At 36.6% G+C, this 26,123-nt stretch overlaps 1 protein-coding gene and 1 long non-coding RNA gene across 2 annotated transcripts in view; both read right to left on the bottom strand.

Moving 5' to 3' along the window:
- Positions 1–26,123, bottom strand: part of CHSY3 (chondroitin sulfate synthase 3) — a 131,696-nt gene that overhangs the window by 30,315 nt on the left and 75,258 nt on the right. The window lies entirely within an intron of this gene.
- Positions 899–4,170, bottom strand: LOC132341977 (uncharacterized). The gene is made up of 3 exons (XR_009490365.1): positions 4,108–4,170; positions 2,209–2,308; positions 899–1,023 (listed from the first exon to the last, which is right to left on the bottom strand). It is a non-coding gene; the product is annotated as an uncharacterized LOC132341977 (long non-coding RNA).

Genomic DNA, 26,123 nt, shown 5'->3' with positions numbered 1-26,123 from the left:
TATGTGTGAGCAGCCACAGGCACACAGAAAACTGTGTCCTATTACCATCTATCTTAAAATTTGCTTTCATTATGAAACTGTAACAGGAGAGTTTCTGAGCTTCAATTAGTCACCTCCACAAATGTGGTGAAAGGGAAGAAAAGGAGAGGTAGTGCTTTTCGTTCTTTTTCCAATTACAACAATATATCATGTGCCTCAAACTCCAGTTTTCAGACAAAAAATTTTTAAACAGAACATGAGTAGTTAGAGGAAAATCTATTTAAAAGGAAAAGAGAATCAGGGGAAAAATCATAGGTATTTCTCCTTATGTCCACAAACAATTCACAGTTATATTCACGCTGGAGAGGGAGCTTGTTCAGCTTTTCTGGTTAGTTTACTACACTAACTTGGCTCTCTCATGCCATCAAAATGTGTCACAGAAGTAACCTAACAATGGGCAAATATATTTTCCAGTATATTTCAAAATCCTTTCCAGAGTTCACAGTGCAGAAATACTGTTTGGAATAGTTCCCATTATCACTCATGTCTCCAAATGTGTTACAAAAAGCCACTCTGTAAATACTAGCTCACCCCAGCAGCAAGTATCCCTTACAGGACTGCCATCCTTAGACAAGGTAAGGGACTATGCTCTCCACTACAGCATCTGTAATGAAAATAGCTCTTTTACAACTAAAAATGCAGAATGCATAAAACCGGAGGCATCATGAGCACATCTATTTTAGGTGTCACATTCTATTAGAGATCACAAGGGTTTTTTTCCACACAGAGTACAATAAAAAGTATTTTCCCCAGAAAATGAGAATATCTATGGAATTTATGTGGAAATTTATTTCCATTACATACAGCCACACACTGTTTTACTGTTTCAGTACTGTAAATAACATTGGTTTTTTTCCAACAACATTTCCAGCAGGAAGAGACACATAAACAATCTGTAACTCCCAAAAGGTTTATAGACATCTACCCCCTGTTTTTTCAGCCTACAGGACTCTTACATTGAGTGTCAGTGTCACAAAGGAAATTCTGAAAAAGAAAATTAATTGTGTTTAATTAATTATTATTTAATTTATTAATGGTTATTTAATTAATTAAATAAACTTCTACTAACTTCTACTCCAATATGCCAAAGACATATAAAGAAAAACATCTTTAATGATAAGTGGAAAAGACAAAACAAAAAAACCATCATCACATTGCATTTACAAGTTTTTCAGTGGAAGGAGAACACTTCAGGTTTTCTTTTGAACTTCCTAACACAAATCATCAACTTTGAGTTAACTTTCACTCTCCAGTTGAGTTAGCAGTCACTCTCCAGCATGTCAGACTTGTGTGACAATCGTGGTTAAGAATTAATAACCTCAAGGTTCCTTAGGGAGAACTTCACATGTAGAGAATGCTGACCAAAATACAAAACCTCGCTGCTATATTCACACATTTCATCACACTCCCTAATGGTTCCCTGCTTCTTTCACAGAGATCAGTCATGTCTTTAATTTGCTTTAGGCAGAGATCTGATGGTAAAACCCTTTTGGGTTCACAGAAATGTATTACTGCAAAATCTGTTGTTAGAAGTTGTTTAATGGGTGTCTTGGGGGCATGGGGTTATGAGTGTGTGCTTGTCTGTTTTAGAACAGAAAAAAGTGCCTTCACATTTTTGAAAACTGCATATATTTGTGTGAGAAATGGACTGACAAATTGCTTGCAAAAATACTGATCTTCTCCATCGTAGCTGAAATACTCAATAAGCAGAGAATAAGAGCAGATAACCAAAAGTGAAAGAAATCTCTGTTCCATGATTCACTGCAGTTTGAGGAACACCTTCAAAATTCCTTATGTCACCACAAATCTACTGGTGACACTCAACACTGGTGATTTTCTGTTATGATAACAAAACTGAAGGTAAAGCAAGAAGGCACTCTAAAGAGATTTAGGTCTCCAAAGCATCCCTGAAATTAGTTTCAAAGCTTATGCTAATGGTTGCATATAGGGCAATACTTGCAGGCACTCATCCCAGCCTTGTTCTGTTCGCACAGAGCAGTGCCAACAGCAACAAGATATTTAAAAATAACATCAGCAGCAACAGGCACTGTGTACAAATACAGATACACCTCTAGATGCATCATGATACTGTTTGGCCATCACTGCACTGGCTCCTAAAGATCTGAAAAGCTCAAGCTCATGCAAGGGTTTCCCCTAAATTTAAACTACCTCCAGGAATGTGAGATGACTGGGTTTGTTTCCTTTTCCTGTCTTTTCCTGTTCCTCTCTTCCCCTTGTGCAGTGGGTCTCATCCTTTCTTCCTTTTTGTCTGGAAGTGACAGGAAAGTGTTATTCACAGAAATAAGACTAAAGCACAGCTCAGGTCAACGAAGTTCCTCCCTCCACGTCCAAGATTTTCCAAAAGAACGCTAAGAGCAGTCCTTCTCATTAAAAACAAAACAAAAGGCCTCTTGGAGTTAGGAAAAAAAATACAGAAGGCAGTAAAAATTTCAAGTCTTCCTTTAAAATTTTTGTTTCAAATACTTTTGCAGTTATCCTTACTTCTTTATTTTAATGAAGTAATGGAAAGTAATTATTTTACAGATACAAGTATCTGAAAACCCAAACCCTGTATGACTGCCTAGCACTTTTCAGCGAGAGGCTGACACTAACACAATTGAATTTCTGAGCTCATTTAGTTTTACCAGAATTAAGACACTTTGAAAAAATAATTAGACATTTTCAGTGTATTAAGGAAAGGGTTGTTTAAATCCACAAGAAATCTGTCAGTTATCACCAGAAATTAATTATACTTGTCTAAAATAGCAGAAAGCTCTACAGTGGTTTGTAACGACAACAATCAGTGAACTTGGAAATATGTTTTCAAGGCATTCAGAAGAATTCCTTAACTCCTTCCCAGAAAACAGAGTAAGAGATAAAGAAATGCAGACTATCCTCAGTTTTGTGAGATAAGGTGACAGATGTTTTGTTTTTAGAATATAGCTTGGCCTGATATCTCTTTCTTTTTAAACTTTGCATCTGCCTTTAAAATATGAAATGCAAATTTTTTAGATTTTCTCAGTGTGTAAACATTATAGACATTCTAAACAGAGGAGCAACAAAATATCTGTATATAAAACAGTATATTTAATTTTTTAGTTCCTATACATTTCTCTCTTGAAATTTTGACACATGGTTAGTTGTATCTTAACAGCTTTAACATGTACTCTCTTCATACCATACAATGCAATTAAGAAAAATTATACCAAGCAGTATTAAGCAGCTAATAAGTCTTTAGTTCTACACAATTTACCTTTATTAATCAAATCTGAATCTCATCAAGGGATGCAAACAAATCTGGCTGACAGTTTTTATTTTCCATGTCATAGTTCTGATTAATTTTAGCTACATTCTTCACTTTAAACTCTAATGAGTTTTTCTTCCAAAAATCAAAACTAATAGTGGACTGCTGAACAGAAAGATGCTAATGTGGGTCCCAATGGAACACATTTACAGAAACAAGTTATTGAAGAAGCATAAGCCATGACAAAGGAGCAAACAGGGACTGAGAGCTGCCAATGTGTGAACTTGGAAAGTCCCTCAGAAACAGCTCACAAAACAAACTATGCTCAAGACATTTTGTTGATGTCATCAAACTTTGAAATTAGTTAGAAATGAGAAAGTTGCAGGCAACACAACTGCCAATTGTCATCCCAAAACAAAAGAACAAAACATGACAATCTTTCCATGGCCATGCAAGAGGAAATGACCAGAAATACAGGAGAAAGATACCTGACAACTGCAAAACAGCTGTCCAAGTCTACAACAGACATGATAGGATCTAATACAGAAAATACTTCATAAAGTTACTAATTAAAATAATTAAGGTCTTATCAAACCACTATGGAAGTCCTTAAAAATTCAAATGAAAATCTTTTCTTATTGCTGGAGCAAAAGCTTCTCCCTCTCTGTAACCCCCTAAAGTACATGATCAGCCTTCAAGGTTGATCAGCAGAAATGCTGAGAAGGCTGTGCTACTCTCAAGCACAGTAATCTCTCACTTTTTGCTGCAGACCCACCATAAAATATCTAGGCTATAAAGACAAGAACATATGGAATGGCCACAACCTGTGAGAAGATCAAATGCAGACGAACTGCAACCATGAAATCTCCAAGGCGAACAAAGTTTCTTCTGTTTGGATATAACTGACTGAGGCCAGCAGCCAAAATAAGCAAACAGTCTATGCTTTTACAGTAAATTACGTAATTTCACATTTGTAGATCCTATTACCAGATGACATCATATTTTTGAGTTAATGCTTGAAAATTCTGCTGAAATCTACTTCTGCGAGCTTACTGTCAAAAGGTCTAGCTAGCTATCCCAAGGTCTAACTGTCCTGAAATCTTACACTGTGTTTTACAATGTATCCAAAAATGCACAGGCCACTATAAAATGGTAAATATAGTCATATAAAGGCTCATTTTTACTCCAAAATTTAAGTATTAGACTCACGTATATGCTACCTAGGAAATAAAAATAAATAAACCACCATAAACACAGTGGTTGCTGCATATGCTAGTTGAGAGATCAGAGAAAGAAACCTGCTTCTTAAAAAATAAATGGCAGTATAATTACAACAAAATAGGACTATACTAATGAAATGCGTGGAATATATTAATCAGATAACGTCTCACTAGGAAAGTGTGAATCAAATTATAACCTTCAGTCATTATACAAGCAGACTACCACACAAAGTGATCACAAGAACAAACTAACACAGGAGCTGCTAAAAAGGTCCCTTTGAAAGAGGACTTTTTAGTTAAGTGTTTGTGCAAGTCATATTATATCAGAGGAATAATTTCTGATCATAAGTGCACGACATACAGTATTCACCAGGATTCACAGAAATTAAACATAACATAAATGCTCACTAGTGGCTGTAAAGCAGGGATCATAACTGACTGAATTCAGAAAACAGCATAATATGGGGCTATTTGTATCTACATGTTTAAGAAGATACAACTCACTCATTAAAAAAGTATAAGTTTTTGCTTTTGACTTGACTTAAAAATGGAAGTGGAGAACACTAAAAGTTCTGAGAGCTTAAAATGAGAAAAGATTGGAAGAATTGAACAAGTAATGATGACAAAACAAGATGAGACAAAGACAAAGAAATAAAGCATTAAGGAAAAGGTAGTAAGAGCCTATGATGCTGCTTGGCCAGATTAATGTTTATTGCAGGTTGCATAAACATCTTTGAATAATATAAACCCATACACACTACAGTAAAGAAGATATTGAGGTCTTAAGCTCATATACAAGAAAGTCTCCACAAAAAATCCAAGGACAGCAAAAAAAAAACAGGCATATTAAAGACATATTCTGGAAAGAGGTGAAAGCACTCACAAATTATTCAGCTTATTTCAATTTCTAAGGCAGTTTGAAGGCAAATCTGTCATTCTTGGTTACACTGTTTATAAACAGAACAAGAGTATTTAGGACAACATCTGCCTGAATTTACCACCAAATGTTCTTTCTAGCCCCAGTTTGTAAATAAATCTCCTTAGGTTTAAAAATTAAGATAATTGACCTCTTCCAGATCCAACTTTCTATTGTGTCAAAAGTACAAAAACATAAATGTATTTTGGCACAAGCTTCAAATATTTTGTTTCTTTTACAGAATCTGTGTCAATCAATAAACATATATTGCATTCCCCCTCCTCAATTCTTACTTGACTTTTCCGCACTGATTACTTTTCAGTCCTATTAAAAACCACCACTAGTTTGACTCTTTCATCCAGATTTGCTTCAATGCAGTCTAATCTTTGTGTAATCTTTCTCTGTGTTGTTTAGATTTCAGATTCTAAAAGACCAGGATATATTCTAGCATTTTATCTTCCTAACCTTTGGACCTTACCACACAGTTTCAGTCTACTGAAAGTGCTTGACTATAACAATACAGCTAGTGTAATAACAAGGCACAGAGAAAGAGCTGCAGATTTTATGGTAGTATCATTAGACACCAGAGTTTCAATTCTCAAAGGAGGAAAAAAAATATACATTACCACTCTTTTACATTACTCCTTCTCCAGAAACAAGGGCTTTCAAAATACTAAATATATAAACATACATTACGTCCTTTTGCAATTACAGTACTTTAGCCATCAGATTACAATACAATTACAATTTTGTGTATGTATACATACATGTATATATACATATGTATACACACATACATACATATTATATATAGCATCACTAAAAGAGGAACCAGATTTATTCTGATGCTCTTTCTTTGTCAAATCCTTGGATAATCACATCTTCTTTGCTATCAAATGCATACGATGAACACAATAACAACAAAATACAAAAATCACTTACTTTACAAGTAGATGATCTAGGCAAACAGCAGTTTAATAAAAACAGAAAGCACTCAACATCTGAGGTATATTCAGTCCCCTAGATAATTCCCTATGCAACAGATAACCAGCAGCTTGTCCCAGGTGTTTTTCATTTCCCCACTCTGAGGTACAAAGTAGCTGTTTTCGGAGCTTGGAGCAGAAATTCACACGGATCACTGAAGTGATTTTAAGAGCATATAACATCCTCTGACCCTACACACTCTGTACATCTATGACATTAAATACATCTGCTAACTGTGTGTCTCAGGATAGGACCTGCTCAGTTAGACTCCTGTAATCCTACTGTTACTCTACTTTTTCAGGCATCAGCCACTCACCATTTTATTCATCCTTGCAGGCAGTTCTGCAGGAATGACCAGCAGCTGCTGTTCCCACATCCTGACAGAAGATGACAACACGCTCAAACAATATATACAATACATGCTGGAGATGTGAGTGCTGCCTAGGTGAGTATGCTTTTTACAGGATTCTAAGCAAAAAAAAAAAAAATTTGGTAAGTTTCAATTATTTAATTAAGCTAAAATAACAAACTAGAGAAATGAAATCTCACTCTGCCTTCTAGAAGAGACAAAGACCTTCCAGTGCAAGGCAGAGGTCCAAATTTTTAAGAGCAGAGAGCTCAATAAATCAGGTTGTACTTAACAGCAAATAACTTGAGATATTAAAAACAGTCTACAAATCATAAAAATAGGCTTACAGAGGGCCTTACAGATAGTAATGAGCTTTGACAGGATTATTAGTAATGATATTGGTGGAGAAAATCATAATAATACCCATCACAAAGCCAGTAGTATGGTGATTAACTGCAAACATATTTACTTGAAGAAAGAATGAAGCCCTCTATAAGTCAATTTACAATCTGTGTGTTGTGGAAAAACAATATGATCAGTTTTTAGGAACAGAGTAAAACATGTCTTCATGAACAGAAAAGGATTTATTTTATCCCACATAAAAGCTGCACAAACTTGCATTGCACTGTAAAAAACCAAAAAACCCAACAAAACCAAAAAACACCAAAAAGGAAATTCCACACAGCTTACAGTCTTCCTTCCACCATAAAATCATAGTGTGTTGGCTCCAAAGCTGGGACCTTACACAACATAGTAGAGTCTGTGTTCTGGGGTTATGTGATGTCTGTGTCTCAGTGTTGGTGGCAGAAGGCTGTGCTGTGCCGTGTGCCAGTGGTGGCCTGTGCTGGCAGCTCCAACCACCTCCAGCAGATCCACAGCTGGTGGTGAAAGCACATTTAAGCACAGGCAAAATCACTGGACAGGGAGGGAAAGAAGTAAACCAAGAGAGTTAGAAGCAGCAGGGAGAGCATGAAGGTCAGAGAAGGAAGTGCCTTTTTAATTGGCAGTAAATGAAATTAATTTCACCCAAGCTGAGTTTACTTTGTTCATGATGACAACTGGTAAGTGATCTCATACTCTTGGTCTTTATTCTCCCCACTCACCACTTGAGGAGGAGCATGAGCAAGCAGCTGGGTGCTGAAGATTTTGGTCCTCAGCCAAGGCTAACCCACTACACTTTGTTAAATGCTAACAAACGTGGTTCTGGTTTTACAAGAGCAACTACCAGAACAATTGTGTCCAAACACTTTTTTGGCATGAAAATGTTGTTGTGTCTGTGTTCCAGACACAACAACATAATTCATCACAAAGCCTGTCCATGACCTAATTTTCTAACTTTGTGTGTAGAGAGCTGCCAGGATATGTATCCCCAAAACACTGGGCCAGTTAGCTAAGGGTATGCTTGACTGCATATTGCACAAGCATAATACTCATTGTGAACATACTTGGTTTACTAAGCTACTAAACACTGTAGTCAACAGGCATATCTGAACAAAGATTTGAAATTCTCCTGGTGAAATTAAACCAAAGTGCAATCCACTGAGTACTTGGTTGAAACAATAGGCTTGGTGAACAAATTATGATGACACTCATTTAGATGCAAGAATAAATTTAATCTAAGTTAGTAAAAAAAATTAACTGATATATGCAGTCTGCACCTTTTTAAATATACCTTGAGTGACGGCACACTTCTTCATCTCGAAAATATGCAAAGCTATAGAGCATTCAGACACACAATGCAGCAACAATAAAGGGATAGATAAAAAACAAACAGCTGACCCTTGATTCTTTTAAAAAACAGATTTTCACTCAGCCACTCAGCTTTGGAAGTATTGGTATTTTAACATGTCAAAACCAGATGAAAGCAAAAATTCTTTAATAGCTATTTGCATTTAGTGCTTTAGACCCAGTAAAGCAACTGTTGCATAATGGCAATCAATAGTCTTAAAAAAACTCACAAAACCAAACCTAAACCACCTTTAAAACAGGACCTGTTCTTTCCCTTCCTACACAGGGTAGCTGTATGTTGTCTGGAGCTAATATGACTATAGTGTATGTGAGGATATCAAGAAGAAATGTAAATTTTGGGAGCGGTGAGGCGTACACAGACTTAATACTATGAGCCTAAAACAGAGAACAGCTATGTCCAAAAATCAGGTTTCACCTTTATTCTCAAAATGTTGTAGTTAATGCACATCAGAAAGCATGAACAGTCACTTAGGCCAGTGGGAACAGAATGACAACAGCCTCTGTATCTGTTGAAAACTGAAAGCTCTAACAAGAATGCAAATGGCAAGAATAGTAGACATTGACCAGAGCAGAAGACAGAAAAACAGAAGAGGATACACAGACATGGCATCAAAAGGAGAAGAAATGCCAATATATAAAATAGGATCTATACAACATCATCATTCTTCCTCACTACTAAAACTCAGTGTCTAATCTTTTCATAGAGGTAAGGGAAGAAGAAAGCAACAAGCAATTTGGTGATCAAGGTGTAATCAATTACTCTGCATAATACTGATCATACTGTTTTCCAACAAATCTTTCAAAAGTCTAAATAAGAGGAATTAAAAAATTAAAATAATTTCTACAGAAACCACTATCAGAAATCCTAGCTGAGAAGCAATAGTTAAATCTAATCCTTTTCACTACTTGAGAAAAGACCGAGGAGAAACATGCTGTTGGATGCAAAGAGACATTCCTTGTCTCCACAGTGGACTGGATATTAATATTAAACTGAAGCATGAGAGAGGCAAGGAGAAAAAAGGAAGGAAAAGGCACTTGGGTTAATACTGAAATAGACTTCCTATTGAGGGTACAGGATGTCCCCCACAGGAGGTTTCCAAAAAGAACTAAAGCAAAAATTTATCTGGAATAACATAGGAATTGATCCTGAAAGCATGAGCTAAGTGATCTTTTCAGGTTTGTACAGGTCTGATTTTTCCAAGTGTTACTGTTGAGAGCTTCCACTATGAAGGCCAATAGCAGTCAATATAGGTGATCATCTTCCTCTTTGATGGGATAATACATATATAGAATCCTTGTTATTTATATAAGAAATAGACAAAAGTTGTTTTGGTGTTTGTTTGGTTTTAATATAGCTGATTCATTGCCTAAATTGCTGTTGTTTTTACACACACAGCTTTCAGAACACAGACCATATGTGATATGCTGACCATCATGTTTAGATATAGGTAAAGGGATCTAAAGATTTAAAAAAAACATTCTGAAACACACCCCATTTGGTGAACATGAATGTTATCTTCAGGTAATCTTTTCAACCGTCTATAGATGTTGGGGAAAGCAGAAACCCAGCTCATGCTGGAAGCACAATTTAGCTGAAGAAAACAAAAACTATGAAGAGAAGAATGAGTGAAAAATAAGAAGCAACCTTCCAGCACTCAAGAAAACCACCATGAGGAATGTGGCTATGAGCTTTTCCTCGTATTTACTGGGCCTCCAGGAAAGGACTGTGAGGAATGGGATTTAATCTGCAGCAAGGCCACTTTATTTGCACATTAGAAACAGGCCTTGCAACTATACATACAGAGGAAAAATTATATGATGTAATTAATTGGGATACGCTAGGACTGTTTTAACTAGGAGACTTTTGGGAATGTACTTCCACGTTCTTAAATTTACAGAAGAGGTGGTCAAAGTAGACTTAAGAAGGCCTCAGTGAACTGAATCCCTTAAGATCAGATGACCTTCACACAGTTGTATTTCTGGGTCTTAAATTCAGCCATTTAAAACTTATGTAGCCGTATTAAAAGGAAAAAACAGAAAATAAATATATTTTAGCAGTGAACTAGGCTAATATCACCCTTTTAAAAATGTCTGAGGGCTCATCATCTAATAATTTATATATAGAAATGTCTACTTTTATACAGATACAGTTTAATAAAAACTCCTGAACTTTAGGTAGTATCAACAGCAAACAAAACAAAACAAAACAATGATCAAACCAAATCCCCTCAAACAAGTAAATAAGTGGTATAAAACCATTAGTATCTGGAAAAAAAAAACATATTCCTTCTGGAGGACTTCCAATAGCCTTGGAGTTTTTTAAACTGCTCAAACCCAAAAGTCATGAATAAAAAACTGGTTCTAACTCAAAGGCTATATTTGTTTGACTCTAAAATACAAAGACAAGTCAAAAAATTCATGGTTACCCAAAGGAATGCCTCTCATGCATTAAAAAGTTCTACTCTTGAAATAATCAAAGCTTTTACACATCAGCCAGAACAAAGTCTCTCGCTCTCTTAAAGCTGTCCTCCTGAAGACCACTACAAAACTCTTGCTCAGAGGCATGAAACTTTGTTTTCTAATTCCCATTGCTTTTTTGGTCCTGCTTATTGATTCTTTTGTAAAGGGGAGAAATCCAGAGTTTTCTCTTAAAAACAATCCCAAGGACAGACAACATGTGGCTGCTCATTCACAACCAAAAGGTAAAAGGTCTGCAACACTACCTCACCTGCAAGAGCACCAGCTCTCCAGCATGTGGGCAGCAGCCATATCATCCAACACATCCAGCAAGACTTGAGAGGTCTAAAGTGAACCAATATTATATCAAGGGCAAGCAACAGCCTTCTAGGTGTTGAGATAACACTTGTCAGAGGTCTTCTTGCTGCTCATGTTCAGAGAAGGACTAGAAATTGAACTTAAGGGAGCATACAGGAGTGGAAAGTGTCCACTTCAGCAGGGATACTTGAAAATCACACTTATGAACTCATCACTATAATCCCCCCATTTCACCAATTTTTCCACTCTTCTCAGGTGTTAATGTCACTCAGGGTTCATAACGACATGCTATTCTGAGTTTCCTCCATTCAGTCCTTTTATAAACAGACTGGCAGTGAATAAAAGTTTCAGCCATTTTATCCATATTTTCAGGGTGATGTAAAAATGTCACAATGTGATTGTCATCATGGAACACAGAGCACTCAAATCATACAGAAAAGAGCCTTCATGCACTTTGGCGTGTTCCAAATCAATGATCAACAATTGCAGGTAAGGTCTGGACATTTTAACAGTTACTCTATTATAACATTCAGCTCAGGTAGGTAGAATCTGGATTTATATCTAACTAACAAGTTTATTTTGCTGGCATGGTTATTGTTGGAGGGCACCTTTTTAAGCTCATTCATCTGACACAGAAATGGATTCAGACACATTATACACATTCCACTTTATTAGAAAAAGCAATGCTTTCTGTAAAAGTCGATTTTAACAGTTTGGTGAAAGCGCTAAAAATACTAGCAGGAATTCAGCCTATTCAAACACATTCCTTATTAACAGAGGCTATTGAAACTGAATTTCACTACAACCAAAATAAACATTAAGGAAGAAACTTCCACAGGCTTAACTCAACTTAAACCACTTTAACTGTGAACACCAATAGGCATCAGATTTCTTACCCTCTCATCATTTCAGCATGTTCTGAGTATATACAAACACTGAACTTTGACAGCAAATCAGGTCTGCACTATTCAAGTAGAAGTAACTGGTATAGAAAAGGGCCACATTCTAGAAAGGAACAAGACCTTGCCTTTCTTTAGGTCTAAGAGAACCTTTGTGAAACAGCATTAATAGATTTTGCAGTTTTGCCATATTTTTCTAACATAGTATGTTTTGAACAGCAGTTAAATGGTGTTTTGCCACCTCTGTACCATGAATTTAGACCAAGTTATAAAAGTCTGTATAGACCCCACTCATGGGTACAATCCTTTACAGAGGCATTCACCAAATATTTTCAGAAAACATGACTCCTTTAAATTAGATGACATTTCAATCATCTGTTACAAGCTTGTCCGTGGAATAATGTAATACAAGAGCATTAAGAGGTCCCACGGGAGTGGGATGTTGGCACAGCAAAGCCTGTCTTTGTGAAGGCTCCACTCCAGCAATCCCCAGGCTGAAATGGGAGGCGGCAGAATCAGAGGCAATTAGAAGAAGGAGTATGCGCCTGTCACACCACCAGCACCTAATTCCTTGTAATCCTTGACCAAACAGATCTCAAGACAGATTGCAACTTGTACAGTGGGTAGAATGGGAATAGAAGGAAGCAGAAAAGCATCTCTTAAAGACAAACATTTGAATTGTCTAAGCCAAGAACTTTATTTAGCCTCCTTCCCTGAATCATCCTCAAAAATTTGGAGGCCTCTTTTTCCACTTAGTGTGGTATGAGTCCAAGAAGATGAGCTGATGAGGCTGATGCACACCGAGCCAATATGCAGACTCACAAGTATATGACCATCAAATTTCCACCTGCACCTTTCCATCTTTGAAGGCTTATTAAGCCTATTCTTCTGCACTGTTGTAAGAAAAAGAGGAACAAAAGGCATTGCTCAAAAGTGCTCACCTAAAAGATCACACTACTTAAAAACTTGCACTACACCATAATTAATCATCCTGATTTATTTGGCCCTCCTGTATTATCTCACTTTTAAACTTTCCTGATAAGATACACAAGCAGAGAAATATCTGAATATTAATAGGTAGCTTGCATGTAATAGTTAAAGATACCATATATAAATGTCATCCCTTGAAAGAAAAAAGCAACCATGAAGACCTCAAATATTGAAAACAATTAAATATTGATGCAAAAATTAGTTGAAAGGGTAAGCTATTAATAAAGATTAGAATCTCAAGGTCACATGTGAAGACACAAAATTCTGGAACTGTTCACAGGCAAATATCATGGTATGACTACTGTTTGACTGAGGTACTTCCACAGTGAAAGAGATTAGGAAAGTGGTGCAGGAAAAAAATATTATGAAGAGTAGCTGAGGTGCCACATTTTGTGTGTCTGAGGAACATTTGTTTGGCTTACAGAGAACAGGAAATTAAACACACCAATGAATCAAAAATGAGAACCACTGGGATAAAATAAGTATCACTTTAAAAGAGTGTTTTATTTGCTGCATTCCATTTTGCATCACTAAGAGAAAGAATTGTTACTGTTCTCTGTGGATCTCAACCTGCAAAATACAAAAGAATCATGGTTTCTTTAAAAATTAAATATTTCAATACAAGGGATGTTATTCAAGGAAGGGCTACTGTAAACCGGTCTGACTCTGGGACATTTTGCTGAAGAAAAGAAGAAATAGACTATGCACTGCATATTGCAAGAATTTAAAGTTTTTAAAGTAATTTGAAACTCCTCCCAGCATATATTTTCAAGCTTCCTTCCAGCCTTCTCCACCTTACCCAGTGGCATTATAGCAATATATATTGATAGCAATATATACTTAAATATGCTATAAATAAAATAGCAGTTAATCTTTAGGAGTTCCACACAAACTCACTAAGCCTGAAATGTAGCTTTTACTTAGGGCAATTTAGGTAAGGCTGTAAGTACTGTGTTGTCTTAGAATCATTTAGTAAGCAATTGATTCTTGAACTTTGAGAGGAATTAATTTTAAAAGTTTTTTAATCCTTTGAACTTCATTTGGTAGCTCTGTTTTTCTTCGTATGTTACTATGAGCTGCACAAAGAGTGAAGTTGATAGACCTGAGTGCAAAAATAGCAGTTCCCACATCCACATTTAGAATCAAACAAAGCTAAAATGAAATCAAGAAATCAATCAATATCCCTCTGATATCACCACTAACTTCACACAAGGTGAGAATTTGTTTTAAGGATGAACAGCTTCCGTTAGGGTCAATGAATAAAAGAGCTACTTAGAAAAAGATATCAGGAAAAGTGTTCAGCTTAGGTAAGAGTGAGAACTGGTCAAACTCCTGATAGGCTGTTTGGTCATAGAAACCTGTTCCTAAATCTTTATTGCCTACAACAGGATTGATTGCTCCTCTGAGAACATCAGTCCACCATGTGCATTAATAGTGAAGGCTGAGGGTATTATTCCTTCTTTTTCATTCTGTTCAGCATACAAATCCCTCTAATCCAGCATGAAAGATATCTGCAACTCATGCAAAAACTTGCCAAAGGAAATCTCCTGGCCAGTGAACATACAGAATATAACCTGTTTCTGTTTCCTGCCATGCTGAGTATTGTACAGCAGAGAAGCTTTGGATTAGGCAGAAAACAGGCAGGTGGAGGCAAACAACTTGTGTCACACTCTCCTGCTGATAAACTTTGGGGGTTTTTTGCTTTTTGTTTGCTTGTTCATTTTCTCCCTGCTGAGTGTCTTGCAGAGAAGTGCTTCCATGGCTTTGGCACTCCAGTTCAAAACTTTTTCAATCTTCCTTCTGGAGGACAACGAGTTTTTTAGGGGTTTTTTTGTTTTGTTTTGTTATGAAAGAACATCTGTAGTGAACCACTGGGACCTTGAAGCTAAATTTTACCTTAAACAAGCTGGTTTTGAGCTAAAGCAAAAGCTGCCTACAAGCAACAGATCCTGCAGAAGCAGGGTCAGTGTTCCTTTTAATGCTGGTCTCTTTCCCTCACTGTGAGCCACCACTGCACAGCCACAAAATTCAGGGTTTACTCCAAAACTCTGTCCAAGCACACCCAGACAGACAGACATACACTCATCTATTCCTCTCAACACCACCAGACATCCAGAATCTTCTCCTTTCTTTTTCTCTGTTTTTCTCCCAGCAATTATCTTTTCATAGGGCAGTCATACACCCCAGAATATCTAAATGCCCTTTTCCAGATCATTAGGGTTTTTTCCCAGTTACATTTTCAAAGAATTTATTCTAATAAAGTTTGTTGCTTTATTGGTTATTTAGCATCAATTTCCTTAAATCCACCCAAAAGAGTCTGCGAAAAATGAACCTGCCTAAAAGGCAGGTCACAACATCTACCTTACATGTAGCTTACTTCTTTGAAATAAATGGGGCACATGATACCACTTCATTGATGTGTCACCAGAATTCCAGAATGTGGTATCACAAAATATGACTGTGCGAAAAAAACTTCTACACAATCCCAAAAAATTAACTGATTAAAGAAAAAAAAAAACAAGCTTCTATGTCAAGAATACAAAGTGCTCAGACATTCTGTGTATAGTCACCTTCTAAAATACAACTGCATATTTGTGAAATCAGAAATTTTTTTTTGTGGATGAAGAACGACAGGAATATATATAGCTGTGGAGTAATGTTTTGTGCTGAAATTTTGACTAGATCTTTTAGTTACTCATTTTTTCCCACAGTAAAAACTAACTCTAAATACCTAAACCTACAGATTGCTGCACTTGTTATAGCACAGATCAAGAGGACTTATTTGTGAGAATGACAATTAAAATAAAACTACTTTCATTTCCAATACACAGTCCTGTTACTCAAAGAGCTGCACTCTTATGTCTCTAGATGCTGAGGAGGGCACAGAGAAAGACACACTTCTCTGGCCTGCTCCTATTTGGCTTCTGCATAGCTGAAGGGGGAGGCTCAGCACCGTGCTCAAGACACTGAAGCAATTTTGCTGACAACTCTCTGGTTCTGCACCACAGCTACACCCGCCTGCTGTTGATGTGCTTTGCTTCTGGCCACAGCGTTACACCAGCTAAAATCCAGACAGGTGTCTTAGCAGGCAAACTCACACTATGGAGCCACTAAGCATAACCTTTTTTTTCAGGCTTTCAGTCCTCTGCAGGAAAAGCCTGTGGCACTGGCACAGAGCTATCCAGCTGAAACTACTCAACATAAAGCTCTGCATTTGCTGTGTGTGTATACTGGCCAGTATATTTTATTAGATTTAAAGCATTTCAGACCTAAAAATAATATGCCATGATTTGGTATGGTAGTTATAATATATTAAAACAGGGAAGTAACAATGCAATAGGCAGCTGTGACTGGAGGACTCACTTTAAAAGCACACTCTTTCCACAATTAAAATGCTGACTGGAGAGGAATGGGGATATGCTTTTAAATGCTAAATATCAGTGGCTAGTTGTTAATGATAGACATATAACCAAGACTTTGACCACAGAAAGGGTTTTCCTTTTAAGGAAACTTCCCAGTCTGACCATTGATGAGACTCTGGCTGTTGCAGTCCCAGTGTCAGGGACTGTCAGTGTTGGGATCACTGAACCCATGGCAGCCCCACTTGAGTCACCTCACTCTCAGTGAGAGGAGACTTCCCAGGGCAGAGTCTGAGATGTCTCATTCCACAGAAGGATTTATTCACAGCACAGTAACACAGAAACAGCCTGAGCTGGTTCCTCCAAGGAGGATCCCGAGCAAAGGAACCCCTGGGCTTTCATACCCTCAAAGTCGAAGCCACGTGCAAGTCTCAAGTCTCCCAAACCTCATCCTTCCTCCCGAGCCCTCAGCTCTTGTTGTGTCTCCCAGTGTCCCCTCCTCCCAGTGTCCCTGGCTGGTGCCACTGCTCTTTGTGCACTTTGCAGTGCAAAGGGTGAGCAGCCCATGGCCTCTGTGGGCTCTCAGCCAGAACTCAACCTGCATCACAACCTGCATCCTGAACTGCAGCTTGCAGAGCCAGCTACCTGCACCAGGGGTATTCCTCAACATTTCCCACAGTTTTAGGCTTGACGTAGGTCTTCCAGGTTTCCAGGTTTCACAGACTGAACACATGTATTAAAATCATGGTGACTCCTTATAACAATTGCACATATTAAATAAATCTAGACCTACTTAACTAAAACTTCATTATTATTTAATAGTATTTCCATCACACTAAACACACTAAATACTATATGAAAATCAAAGTAAGTTGTGTATGCTTTTTGAAAGCTTGGAGGAATTACTTTTAGTCTCCAAATGCAATAAAGACAATTCCCTCAAAGGGCAAAATAAATTTTTTTTCATCAGTTATTTTGCTTATTTTTTTACAGAGCTGGTATTACTGCCTTATATAGAAATAATAGCTGGAAAACATGGGTTACATATTGCACTTTAAAAAGACTGTTGTTTTCAGTGGAAATAACAATTAACTTCCCTGATATCCATTTAAGTTTTTAATTTATTTCTTAAGTATCTCACTGCCAAGCCCCTAAAACAGTCATCCAGAGACAGGAGGAGCCTCTCACTAATCCAGCCCCATGAATACCCTGAATTATGGGCTGCAACAAACAGTGAAGAATATAATGAGGGGAAAACAGGGCCTTTGCTTCCATGCACAGAAAGCTGATTTGGTCCCATGGTGTTTTCGAGAGGTGCTGAAAGTTCTGCGGCCAGTACAGGGTAGATGCCCGTCCACCTGCACAGGCATGCTCTGGCAGCAGAAGAGAGCATACTGCCCAAGAGCAGTACGGGTCAGCTGTTATCAAGACTGTGCTGTGGGGTGCCCAGGCGAATGAATTTTAAAACCCAGGTAACAATGGTCACCTCCATAAGCTAGGCCACGTTTTCACAGCAAACAGCACTCCACCTCAGGTCTCCGGAATAACTTTGTCAATCCCAGGCTTGCAGAGATGGGCTGTCAGGTCAGGCTGTACCCCTAGAGCTGTGGAGAAGAGCCACAACATGCTTCATAAGGAATCTTATCAGTGTGGTGTGTAATATAAGTCAGTAATGACTCCATTAGAATCTATCAATTTTTCTTTTCTAAAACAGGTAACAGCTATTTCCATCTGGTTAGTGGTTTTCTGACACTGAATAAACAACGTCATTCCTGTTTTGTGCAAGAGCAGTCCCTCAAACCTCCCCTGCACTGTGCTGTCACTTGATGTCACTATCAAGCATAATAAAAATTAATGATTTTAACAAGCTGTATATACCGTCCTGCGGTGGCTGGGCTTCCAGCCACACGTCAGAGCTTTGCACTGCTACAGCTAAAGCACACTTCCAGTGCCTTGTGAGGCTGCAGCGAGCCCACAGATATTTTTTTTATCAAATCAAATCAAATTTAATGTCAAAGTAGTCACATAAAACCTAACAATATTCCAACCGCTTATCTCCAGACCAGGTGTCCTCCCCCTAAAATCATTCACATATATAATCCAGCTCTATGATGGTCACTTGGGCTGATGCTGCATGAAAGTGCTAGTTTAAAAACAAAATTTGTCATCAAACAAATATTTCATATGAAGACACTGAAGAGTTTTTATGAGCCTGCTGGGCAACATACCGTAAAGATGTAATGTCATTTAAAAGAAAAAAATACTCAATTCCATTCAGAAAATATGTATTACATTGATTTTTTTAAAAACCCAGAAGTTTTTTTTCACAAAACATAAACCTACAATCTGGGGAATTTGACTACTGTTTGAGCTAAAGCAACAGTAAAATATTGCAGTATTCAGTTTACAGTAGCTGTAAAATCATTTTACAGGAAAATGAAATGACGTATTATATAAATAGGAATCTCCTTATTTCATAATGAGCACAGACTTATTGGACTGGCATATTTATGTTAACAGACAAGGTAGGGGTCAGCAGCAGAGGTGTATTTTTGCATCACTAAATGTTTACATATAGGAATGCAACTGTATTTCACCCTAATTAATTCAATTTAAATCCATCTAAAGATATTAACTTCAGCAATTAATTGTAGTTTCATCTTGCACTAGTTCCTGTTGTATTTATTAAATGTGCTCTCACTTAATTGGATTCTCGCTATGTTCACCAGTTGTTTTTCCTGTCCTGAGGCTCCTCTCTCAGTTCCAGATTTTTGCTTCAGATTTCTGCCTTTTCTTTGCACCCTTGATTATTTTCACTGTTATTTCTACCTGGTCAGATTCTATTGCTGATATTTAACTTTACCAGATCTTTCTCTATTAAGACAGATACCTGACAAACCATTAGTTCTTCCATTTACTTCTACCCACTCAGATTTTTGATTCTTTATATGCACACTCCTTTTTTCTTTTTCTGTTAATAGTACAGATATAATAAAAACCGAAATATCAGGGGTGAAAAAATTTTAAAGAAGTGAAAGAGAGAATTGAATAGTGTTGCTGAAAACACCAGTCATGTCCCTGCCCAACACCCACCAGTCACAGGCAAGTCACTCACATGGAATTGTGAGAGAACATTGTTTGGCATCAGTGTTATAATGAACAAATTATATGTTAGATGGGCCACATCTCATCACAATTCCCATCACAAGTCTGAAAATCTGCAAGTGCAGCTACTGCATGCAACACTGTCTTCAGACACTCCTAAAACAAAAAAATTATTTCTTGTTTGTTTGTTCTCCAGTCTTTTCATGGTGTGGTGAGCCAGTGTGTATTTTGGCCAGCACAATGGCTTCAAGCATCACTACAGCTGCTGCAAATCCCCTAAAATTTAGTAACCTCATTCATGGTGGAGAATCAGAAAATAAATTTTCATATATGAACATAGATTTTTTCAAGGTAATGAGAAGTACTCAAATTAAAATTCTTTTTTTTTCTTAATTCAGATTTCAAACTTGATAGTTCTACTGCCTGAAAATATTTTTAAGTCCCATATAAGATTTATTTGTAATGTATTACTTTTAATCTATGGTTCCAATATTCTCACAGACTGATGCTGATTTTTGAAACATTTTTACATTTATTTACAGTGCATTTTCTCTCATAAAGTGGTATCAACACAGAAGACAATCACATTAGACTGGCATGCAGAAATAATAAATAGAAACACCCTTTTATAATTGTGACATATACATAACATGGAAGTGTAAATAAGGATTCCTTGAGGGTTATTCCACTTGCCTGATGTCTACCTTTCCGAGATTGTACAAGGATTTTACACCATGGAAGAAATTGTACTTAAATCCTATATATTTTGGAAGCTTTATTTCACTGTATGTTCTACTTAACAGGTAGATGACCACAGAAAACAAACTATCTAAAATCATTAAGACTGTTTATTCAAAAATGCAATTTTAAATGCAGAAGTCTTATTTAAACAATATTTGAGTGAGTTTGACAACAAGGATAATACACATAAGGTACACACAGGGAAATATCTTTTTCTCACTATGTATAGAAAACTAGACAGTACTAATAGGAGACAGCTACTTTAAAAAAATGCCTGTAGATTATCTGCATTTAAATAATTTGGGAAATAGAACATGAAATGAAATTTTTGTACTTAATTGGAATATAAAAATCTATAAATTATATAAAATCTATTTCTTAGATAGTCATGTGAAGTCAACATGAAAACTACTGGATCTTGACTAACCTTGGAAAGTGGTTTCTCTTTCACATCTTGCAGCAATGTTCTGCACAGCACAGAACCATCTACTTGCCCTCACAAGGAAACAGACCTTGTCTGCAGACATTCAATTTAGTTTATATATGTAATAAGGTTTTACAGTTAGTTACATTAAGATATAAGCAGACCCTGACTACTATATAACTTGAAAGCTTTATGGGGAAGTTCTTACTTGTGAAGAAAGTAGGCTAAGATATGAGACACTGAATAAATACTGTATTTTCAGACCCAACTGTAATCATTCCCAGTCTTCTGTTGAAGATTCTTACTGACAAAAATGTTCAAGATAACATAATTCATAGATTACAGCAAAATTGATAATATAATCCTCATAACAAGTGAAGTATTAAAATATGAGATTAACCCTAGTAGCTGAAGATAGGAGAGCAAAGAAGAGAATCCACAGGGAAGTAACTGAAGAGGTTACAGATTATGGTAACACAAAATACCATATAAAACTACTGATTAATTCCCCAACATCAGCAGAAAGCAGCAAGAGAGTGACACTGATCTGAGTTTCCAGAATGCTGGGAAAGTAAGCTTACAGGTAAACAATTTCACAGAATCATAACAGTACAGTTAGAGATCATCTAGTCTGGAGATCATCCAGTCCAACATAACTGCCAGGGCAGGGTCAGCTAGACCAGGTGACACAGGAACATGTCCAGATGGGTTTTGAATGTCTCCAGAGAGGCAGACTCCATGACCTCCCCAGGCAGCTGTTCCAGTGCTCTGATACCCTCAGTGCAATGAAGTTGAGGTTGAACTTCTTGTGGTTTGGTTAATGGCCATTGCTCCTCATCCTGTCACTGGATCACACTGAAAAGAGTCTGGCATCCATCCCCTTGGCACCCACCTTTGAGATATTTATATTCACTAATGAGATCCCTGCTCAGTCTTCTCTCCTCTGGACTAGACAACCCAAAAGCCAACTCACACCTCCACCAAACCTGACCCACAAGCAAACAAACAACAACCAAAACAAAACAAACCCCCACCACTGTAATCTTTCATGCTCCTGTTCATGTTCTAAACTCATTATAATTTGTCCTCTGGTAAAACATCAATTTCAAGTGAGACTGCCAACTGCACTCAAATATTTATAACCTAGAAACTAGGGTTGCCATGCTTTAAAATCTACCAGTAATGTTCACACATTTTACATACTGAGGGACATCTTACTTTTGTAAGATGAATACTAGTTGAGTGCTCACATTTACTTCAGGGTCAACTTATGCTACTGTACACCTTGCAAATTAAACTCAAATAATATTTCACATGTGCCAAATAATAGTGAGGTTTAAAGAAAAAACAATAAAATCAGATTAAAAGAGCCACAAACCAAAAACCAATAGTTGAGGGTTAAGTCCTCAGTGTAGGTTATACAAGAGGCCTGAGATATTGTCAAGATATTTGCCCTGTGAGCAAATCTGTGACAAATATTTTGCCCTTCTCATAGCTGTCTGGGAATATGCAGCAACAGCTCTATTTCCTGTGCTATGTAGCTCATGCAGCTCCTCCATGGAGGGTTCTTATTTTCCTTCACAACCTGCTCCAGCTCCCAATTTTTTTTTTCTCTAAATTCACTCATCTGCTTCCTCTGAAGCACTACAGGCTTGTTGCCTGGCTTGAACTATCAAGTAATCTACTATCAGTAAAACAAAGGGAAGAGAGGGGATGTACTGGGGGAAGAAGAAGTATCTGTATCTTTATGTACAGAGACATGAGGAGGCAGAGAAATCTAGCCCCTTTGTAAGACACCACCACTGTTGAAGGGATCCAGCCTGTGAGTGATAAGAGTCAGAGGATAGAAATTCATATTGTTTATTAGCATGGCAATGGACTCTTGATATTTACAATCCTATTGAGTAGATGATTTAAAATTACTTTTTAAACATCATATTTATTAATTATTCCCAGCAAGTACAATAGAGAAATTCACAATTTTTCAGTACCCCTTATGAGAATAAGTTGATAACTTTTTTATAAGGAAAGAACTATGGCACAGAAATTAACATGAAGTTTCACATTGCAAACACTTTGGTCACTGGTGGTTTCAGTGGCTGGGGTTGAACCACAGCAGTCACTCCTATGTGCTATCCTTTTTCCATCAAAGCATTCCTAAGTATTATACATTTCATGTATCCAGGTAAAAAAAGAACTTGGATACAAACTGGAAAGCATGCACAGGCTGAGGTGATCAAATTAAAATTGGTATGGTCAATCTCCACACTGACATAAGTTAAAACACGGGTATACTTCACTGTATTGCCAACAAATATTATCAGATTTGGCCCTGCCTTTAAAACCATAGTTTTTTCTTGTTTAAACAATAAGAACAAAACAAACCACTGAGCAATCAAAAACTTAAAATAGCTTTCTGGTTTGCAGTATGTCTTGGAGACAATCATCTTCACTTATATTTAAAAACTTACAAAAACAGGGAGACAGCTCTTTGAGTAAGTCCTACTAAATCTTTACTAACAGGAGCTCATAGCTGTTATCTGCTTCGTATTTCCTTTATTATTGGTAGATAATGACAAACGTGCACAAATATATGTGTATGTGCCACTTAAAACCATAGAGCATTCAGCTCAGGGAAGAAAAATCTAGTTGCATTTGTTATTTGCCTGCTCATTCTGCATTCTCTTCATAAGAATGAGAAACACTGTTAAATTTAGGTTTAAAGTGAAAAGGAGTCCACATTTTCTTTTACAAAAGTGCACTCTTTCTAGATGCAAGCCTACTTGTACAGTATCTCTGTACTACTGCTTAATATGATCTGAAGTTAATATGATTATTTCAGATGACACTGGAATGTCATTATATGATAATTAGTGATGAATGTCTTCACTTCTTGCTGTTTATCTTTAAAAGAAAAATAAATAGATAAGGAAACAGTTTCTACTAACGAAGATTCCACTTGACTCCTACTGATTTATGCTGAAGCCAGCAGAACAAATCTTCTGCTGCTTTACCTACTGGAAACGTTCCTCTCGCTGTTTTCTTGACACAGGATGAGGCATTAATTTAAAGATTACAGGAGTTACAACAATATTCAATGACAAATGGTATAAGTTAAGGCCAAAATTTGAAATAGCATCTACACCTTTCTAAATGTTTTTCTGTAAATTCTTAGGCTGTTGTAGCAGCATCATAAGATCACCTTCTCCTAAAGTGATAATATTGGCAGGTTGTGAATAGCTAATTTGAAATGGAAGGAAGTGGAAAATCTAAAATTCTATTCTAGTAATTGGGAGGACATTGGAACTGAGATTCCTTTCACATTTGCTAAGGATATATTTGCAACAAATATGATTAGGCTGTGCAGTGGATATGCAACTGACAGCTAACGTAGATTTTCTGGAGAGTTTGTTTATTTTAAGGCTGTTAGAATTCATGCAAAACAGCAGGCTTTCACAGGCATACATTTCAATAAATCTTAAAACATATGAAAGGATATTTTTTTGATTTGTTAACAATAAAAAAATATTCTAGAGGGAAGACTTCCTCAAAAGAATATAGTATCCTAAAGAAACAAATACATTAAAAAATTAATCATCAGGTTAACATCACAATTTAAGAACTAATATTATGGCTTCCTTACTGTCACATCTACATGATCCACTCCGTGAATGACAAGCTTAACACTACATTGATAAAAGTCTATATTTAGAGTAGGAAAAACAGGAAGTATTATTCAACCTCACAGACTATTTTGTACAGGTCTCCATATTTACTTCATCCAATCTGAAATTTAAATAAAATTATTCATAATAAAACTAGCAAATAACTGAGCAATTAAGTTGTCTTCTTGTGAAGAAAGAAAAATAGTTATTCTATAAAGCAAGAATTTATGTTTTTTTAGTACAGCATACTTGAAATAAAGTTATTTCATAATTCCAACTGCTGAAATTAAGAAATTATTTGAGCAAATTTAACCATAGACTCTCCCTGAAGGAGGAAAAGAAGATAAACTGTTTCATATGAGGTTTCACCAATCATGTATTTTAACAGATGATACAAGGAATTTTAGCAGATAGCATTGAAAAAAAAAACTGTTCAATGGTCTCCTGCTGAATTCATGAAAGGTGACTAACACTAAGTATCAAACATTTGATGTTTTTAGTGTTTTGACAAACAAAGGTATTTTATCTGCACTTCTATCCACTTTTCCATGTAATTTTCATACAGTACTGGAAGAATTAGGAAAGATTCACAGTGTATGTAAAAATAGAACTGTCAAGCGAAATGGTTTTTCATCTTCACTGTACTATTTAGTAGTAAACAATCCCAGGTTTTTAGATAATAGCACTGGAAATTATCAATACATTTATATTTATTCTTAATGCTGAAGCGAGTTCTCTTGGAGGTTACACATGGAAATACCTTCAAGGCTGATTCCAGAAGCACGACCTGTGATGTAAGTAAAGTTCCTTGAACATCAGATGCAACACAGGTACATTCTAGCTGAGGCTTTGGAAAAGCCTGGAATCCAGTCAATGGCACGTTGAGCCCAGCACCCAAGAAATAGGATTTGCAAAACCTCCTGTCTGTGGTCTTAAGCACAGACTGCATTGTAAATTTCAGTGTCCCTTTAAAGACAAGCCAGAAAAACTCTTCAGCTCAAAATATAAGACCAGTATTTTCTCTGCTTTATTTACTTAAAATTGACTTCTGCACCTCAAACAGCTTTAAGGGGGATGGATACTATAACCACAGTTTAGGAAAGATGCAGCAGGAGTACTAACAAGTTTAAAAGATTGTGAAAATTTCCAGTAACAGTTCGAAGTGCATTACATCATTTCAGAGAACTTTTATTAGAGTCCTCTACTCAACTCTGTTGTTTTTATTTTTCCAACTCTCACTGTCAAAATTTCTACAGTCTTTTAATCTGGCACAATAATTCTCTGCACGACAGAGGCCTCTACAGTAATGCTGAAATCATACAAATGGATGACTTTGAGAACAAATCAGGCTGTACTATCCACACAAACACAGTATTACTGTAGCAAGTTGCATTTAACAATTCTACTTTCTAAAATATTATACATTTACATTGCTTGTAGATGAAAAATCCTGACAATGCAATTCTACAGTAAGAAGCACAATCTCCTGCTGCCTACATTTTCTGTACAGATGTAGTAGAGAATAAGGTCTAGTTGAGATTTGTTACAGTGCTCTGAAATATGCTGAAAGACTTTCTTCTGTTAGGTGTATTTGCATAGATTGATCTGGAATATAAAAGCTGTAAGGATCACTTCATGTAGTTATTTTCATAAAAATCTTTAAC

This window comes from Haemorhous mexicanus, chromosome Z (assembly GCF_027477595.1).
Source record: "Haemorhous mexicanus isolate bHaeMex1 chromosome Z, bHaeMex1.pri, whole genome shotgun sequence".
NCBI lineage: Eukaryota > Metazoa > Chordata > Aves > Passeriformes > Fringillidae > Haemorhous > Haemorhous mexicanus.
Note: the sequence above shows the minus strand (reverse complement) of the source record. Positions and strands in the feature narration are given on the sequence as shown.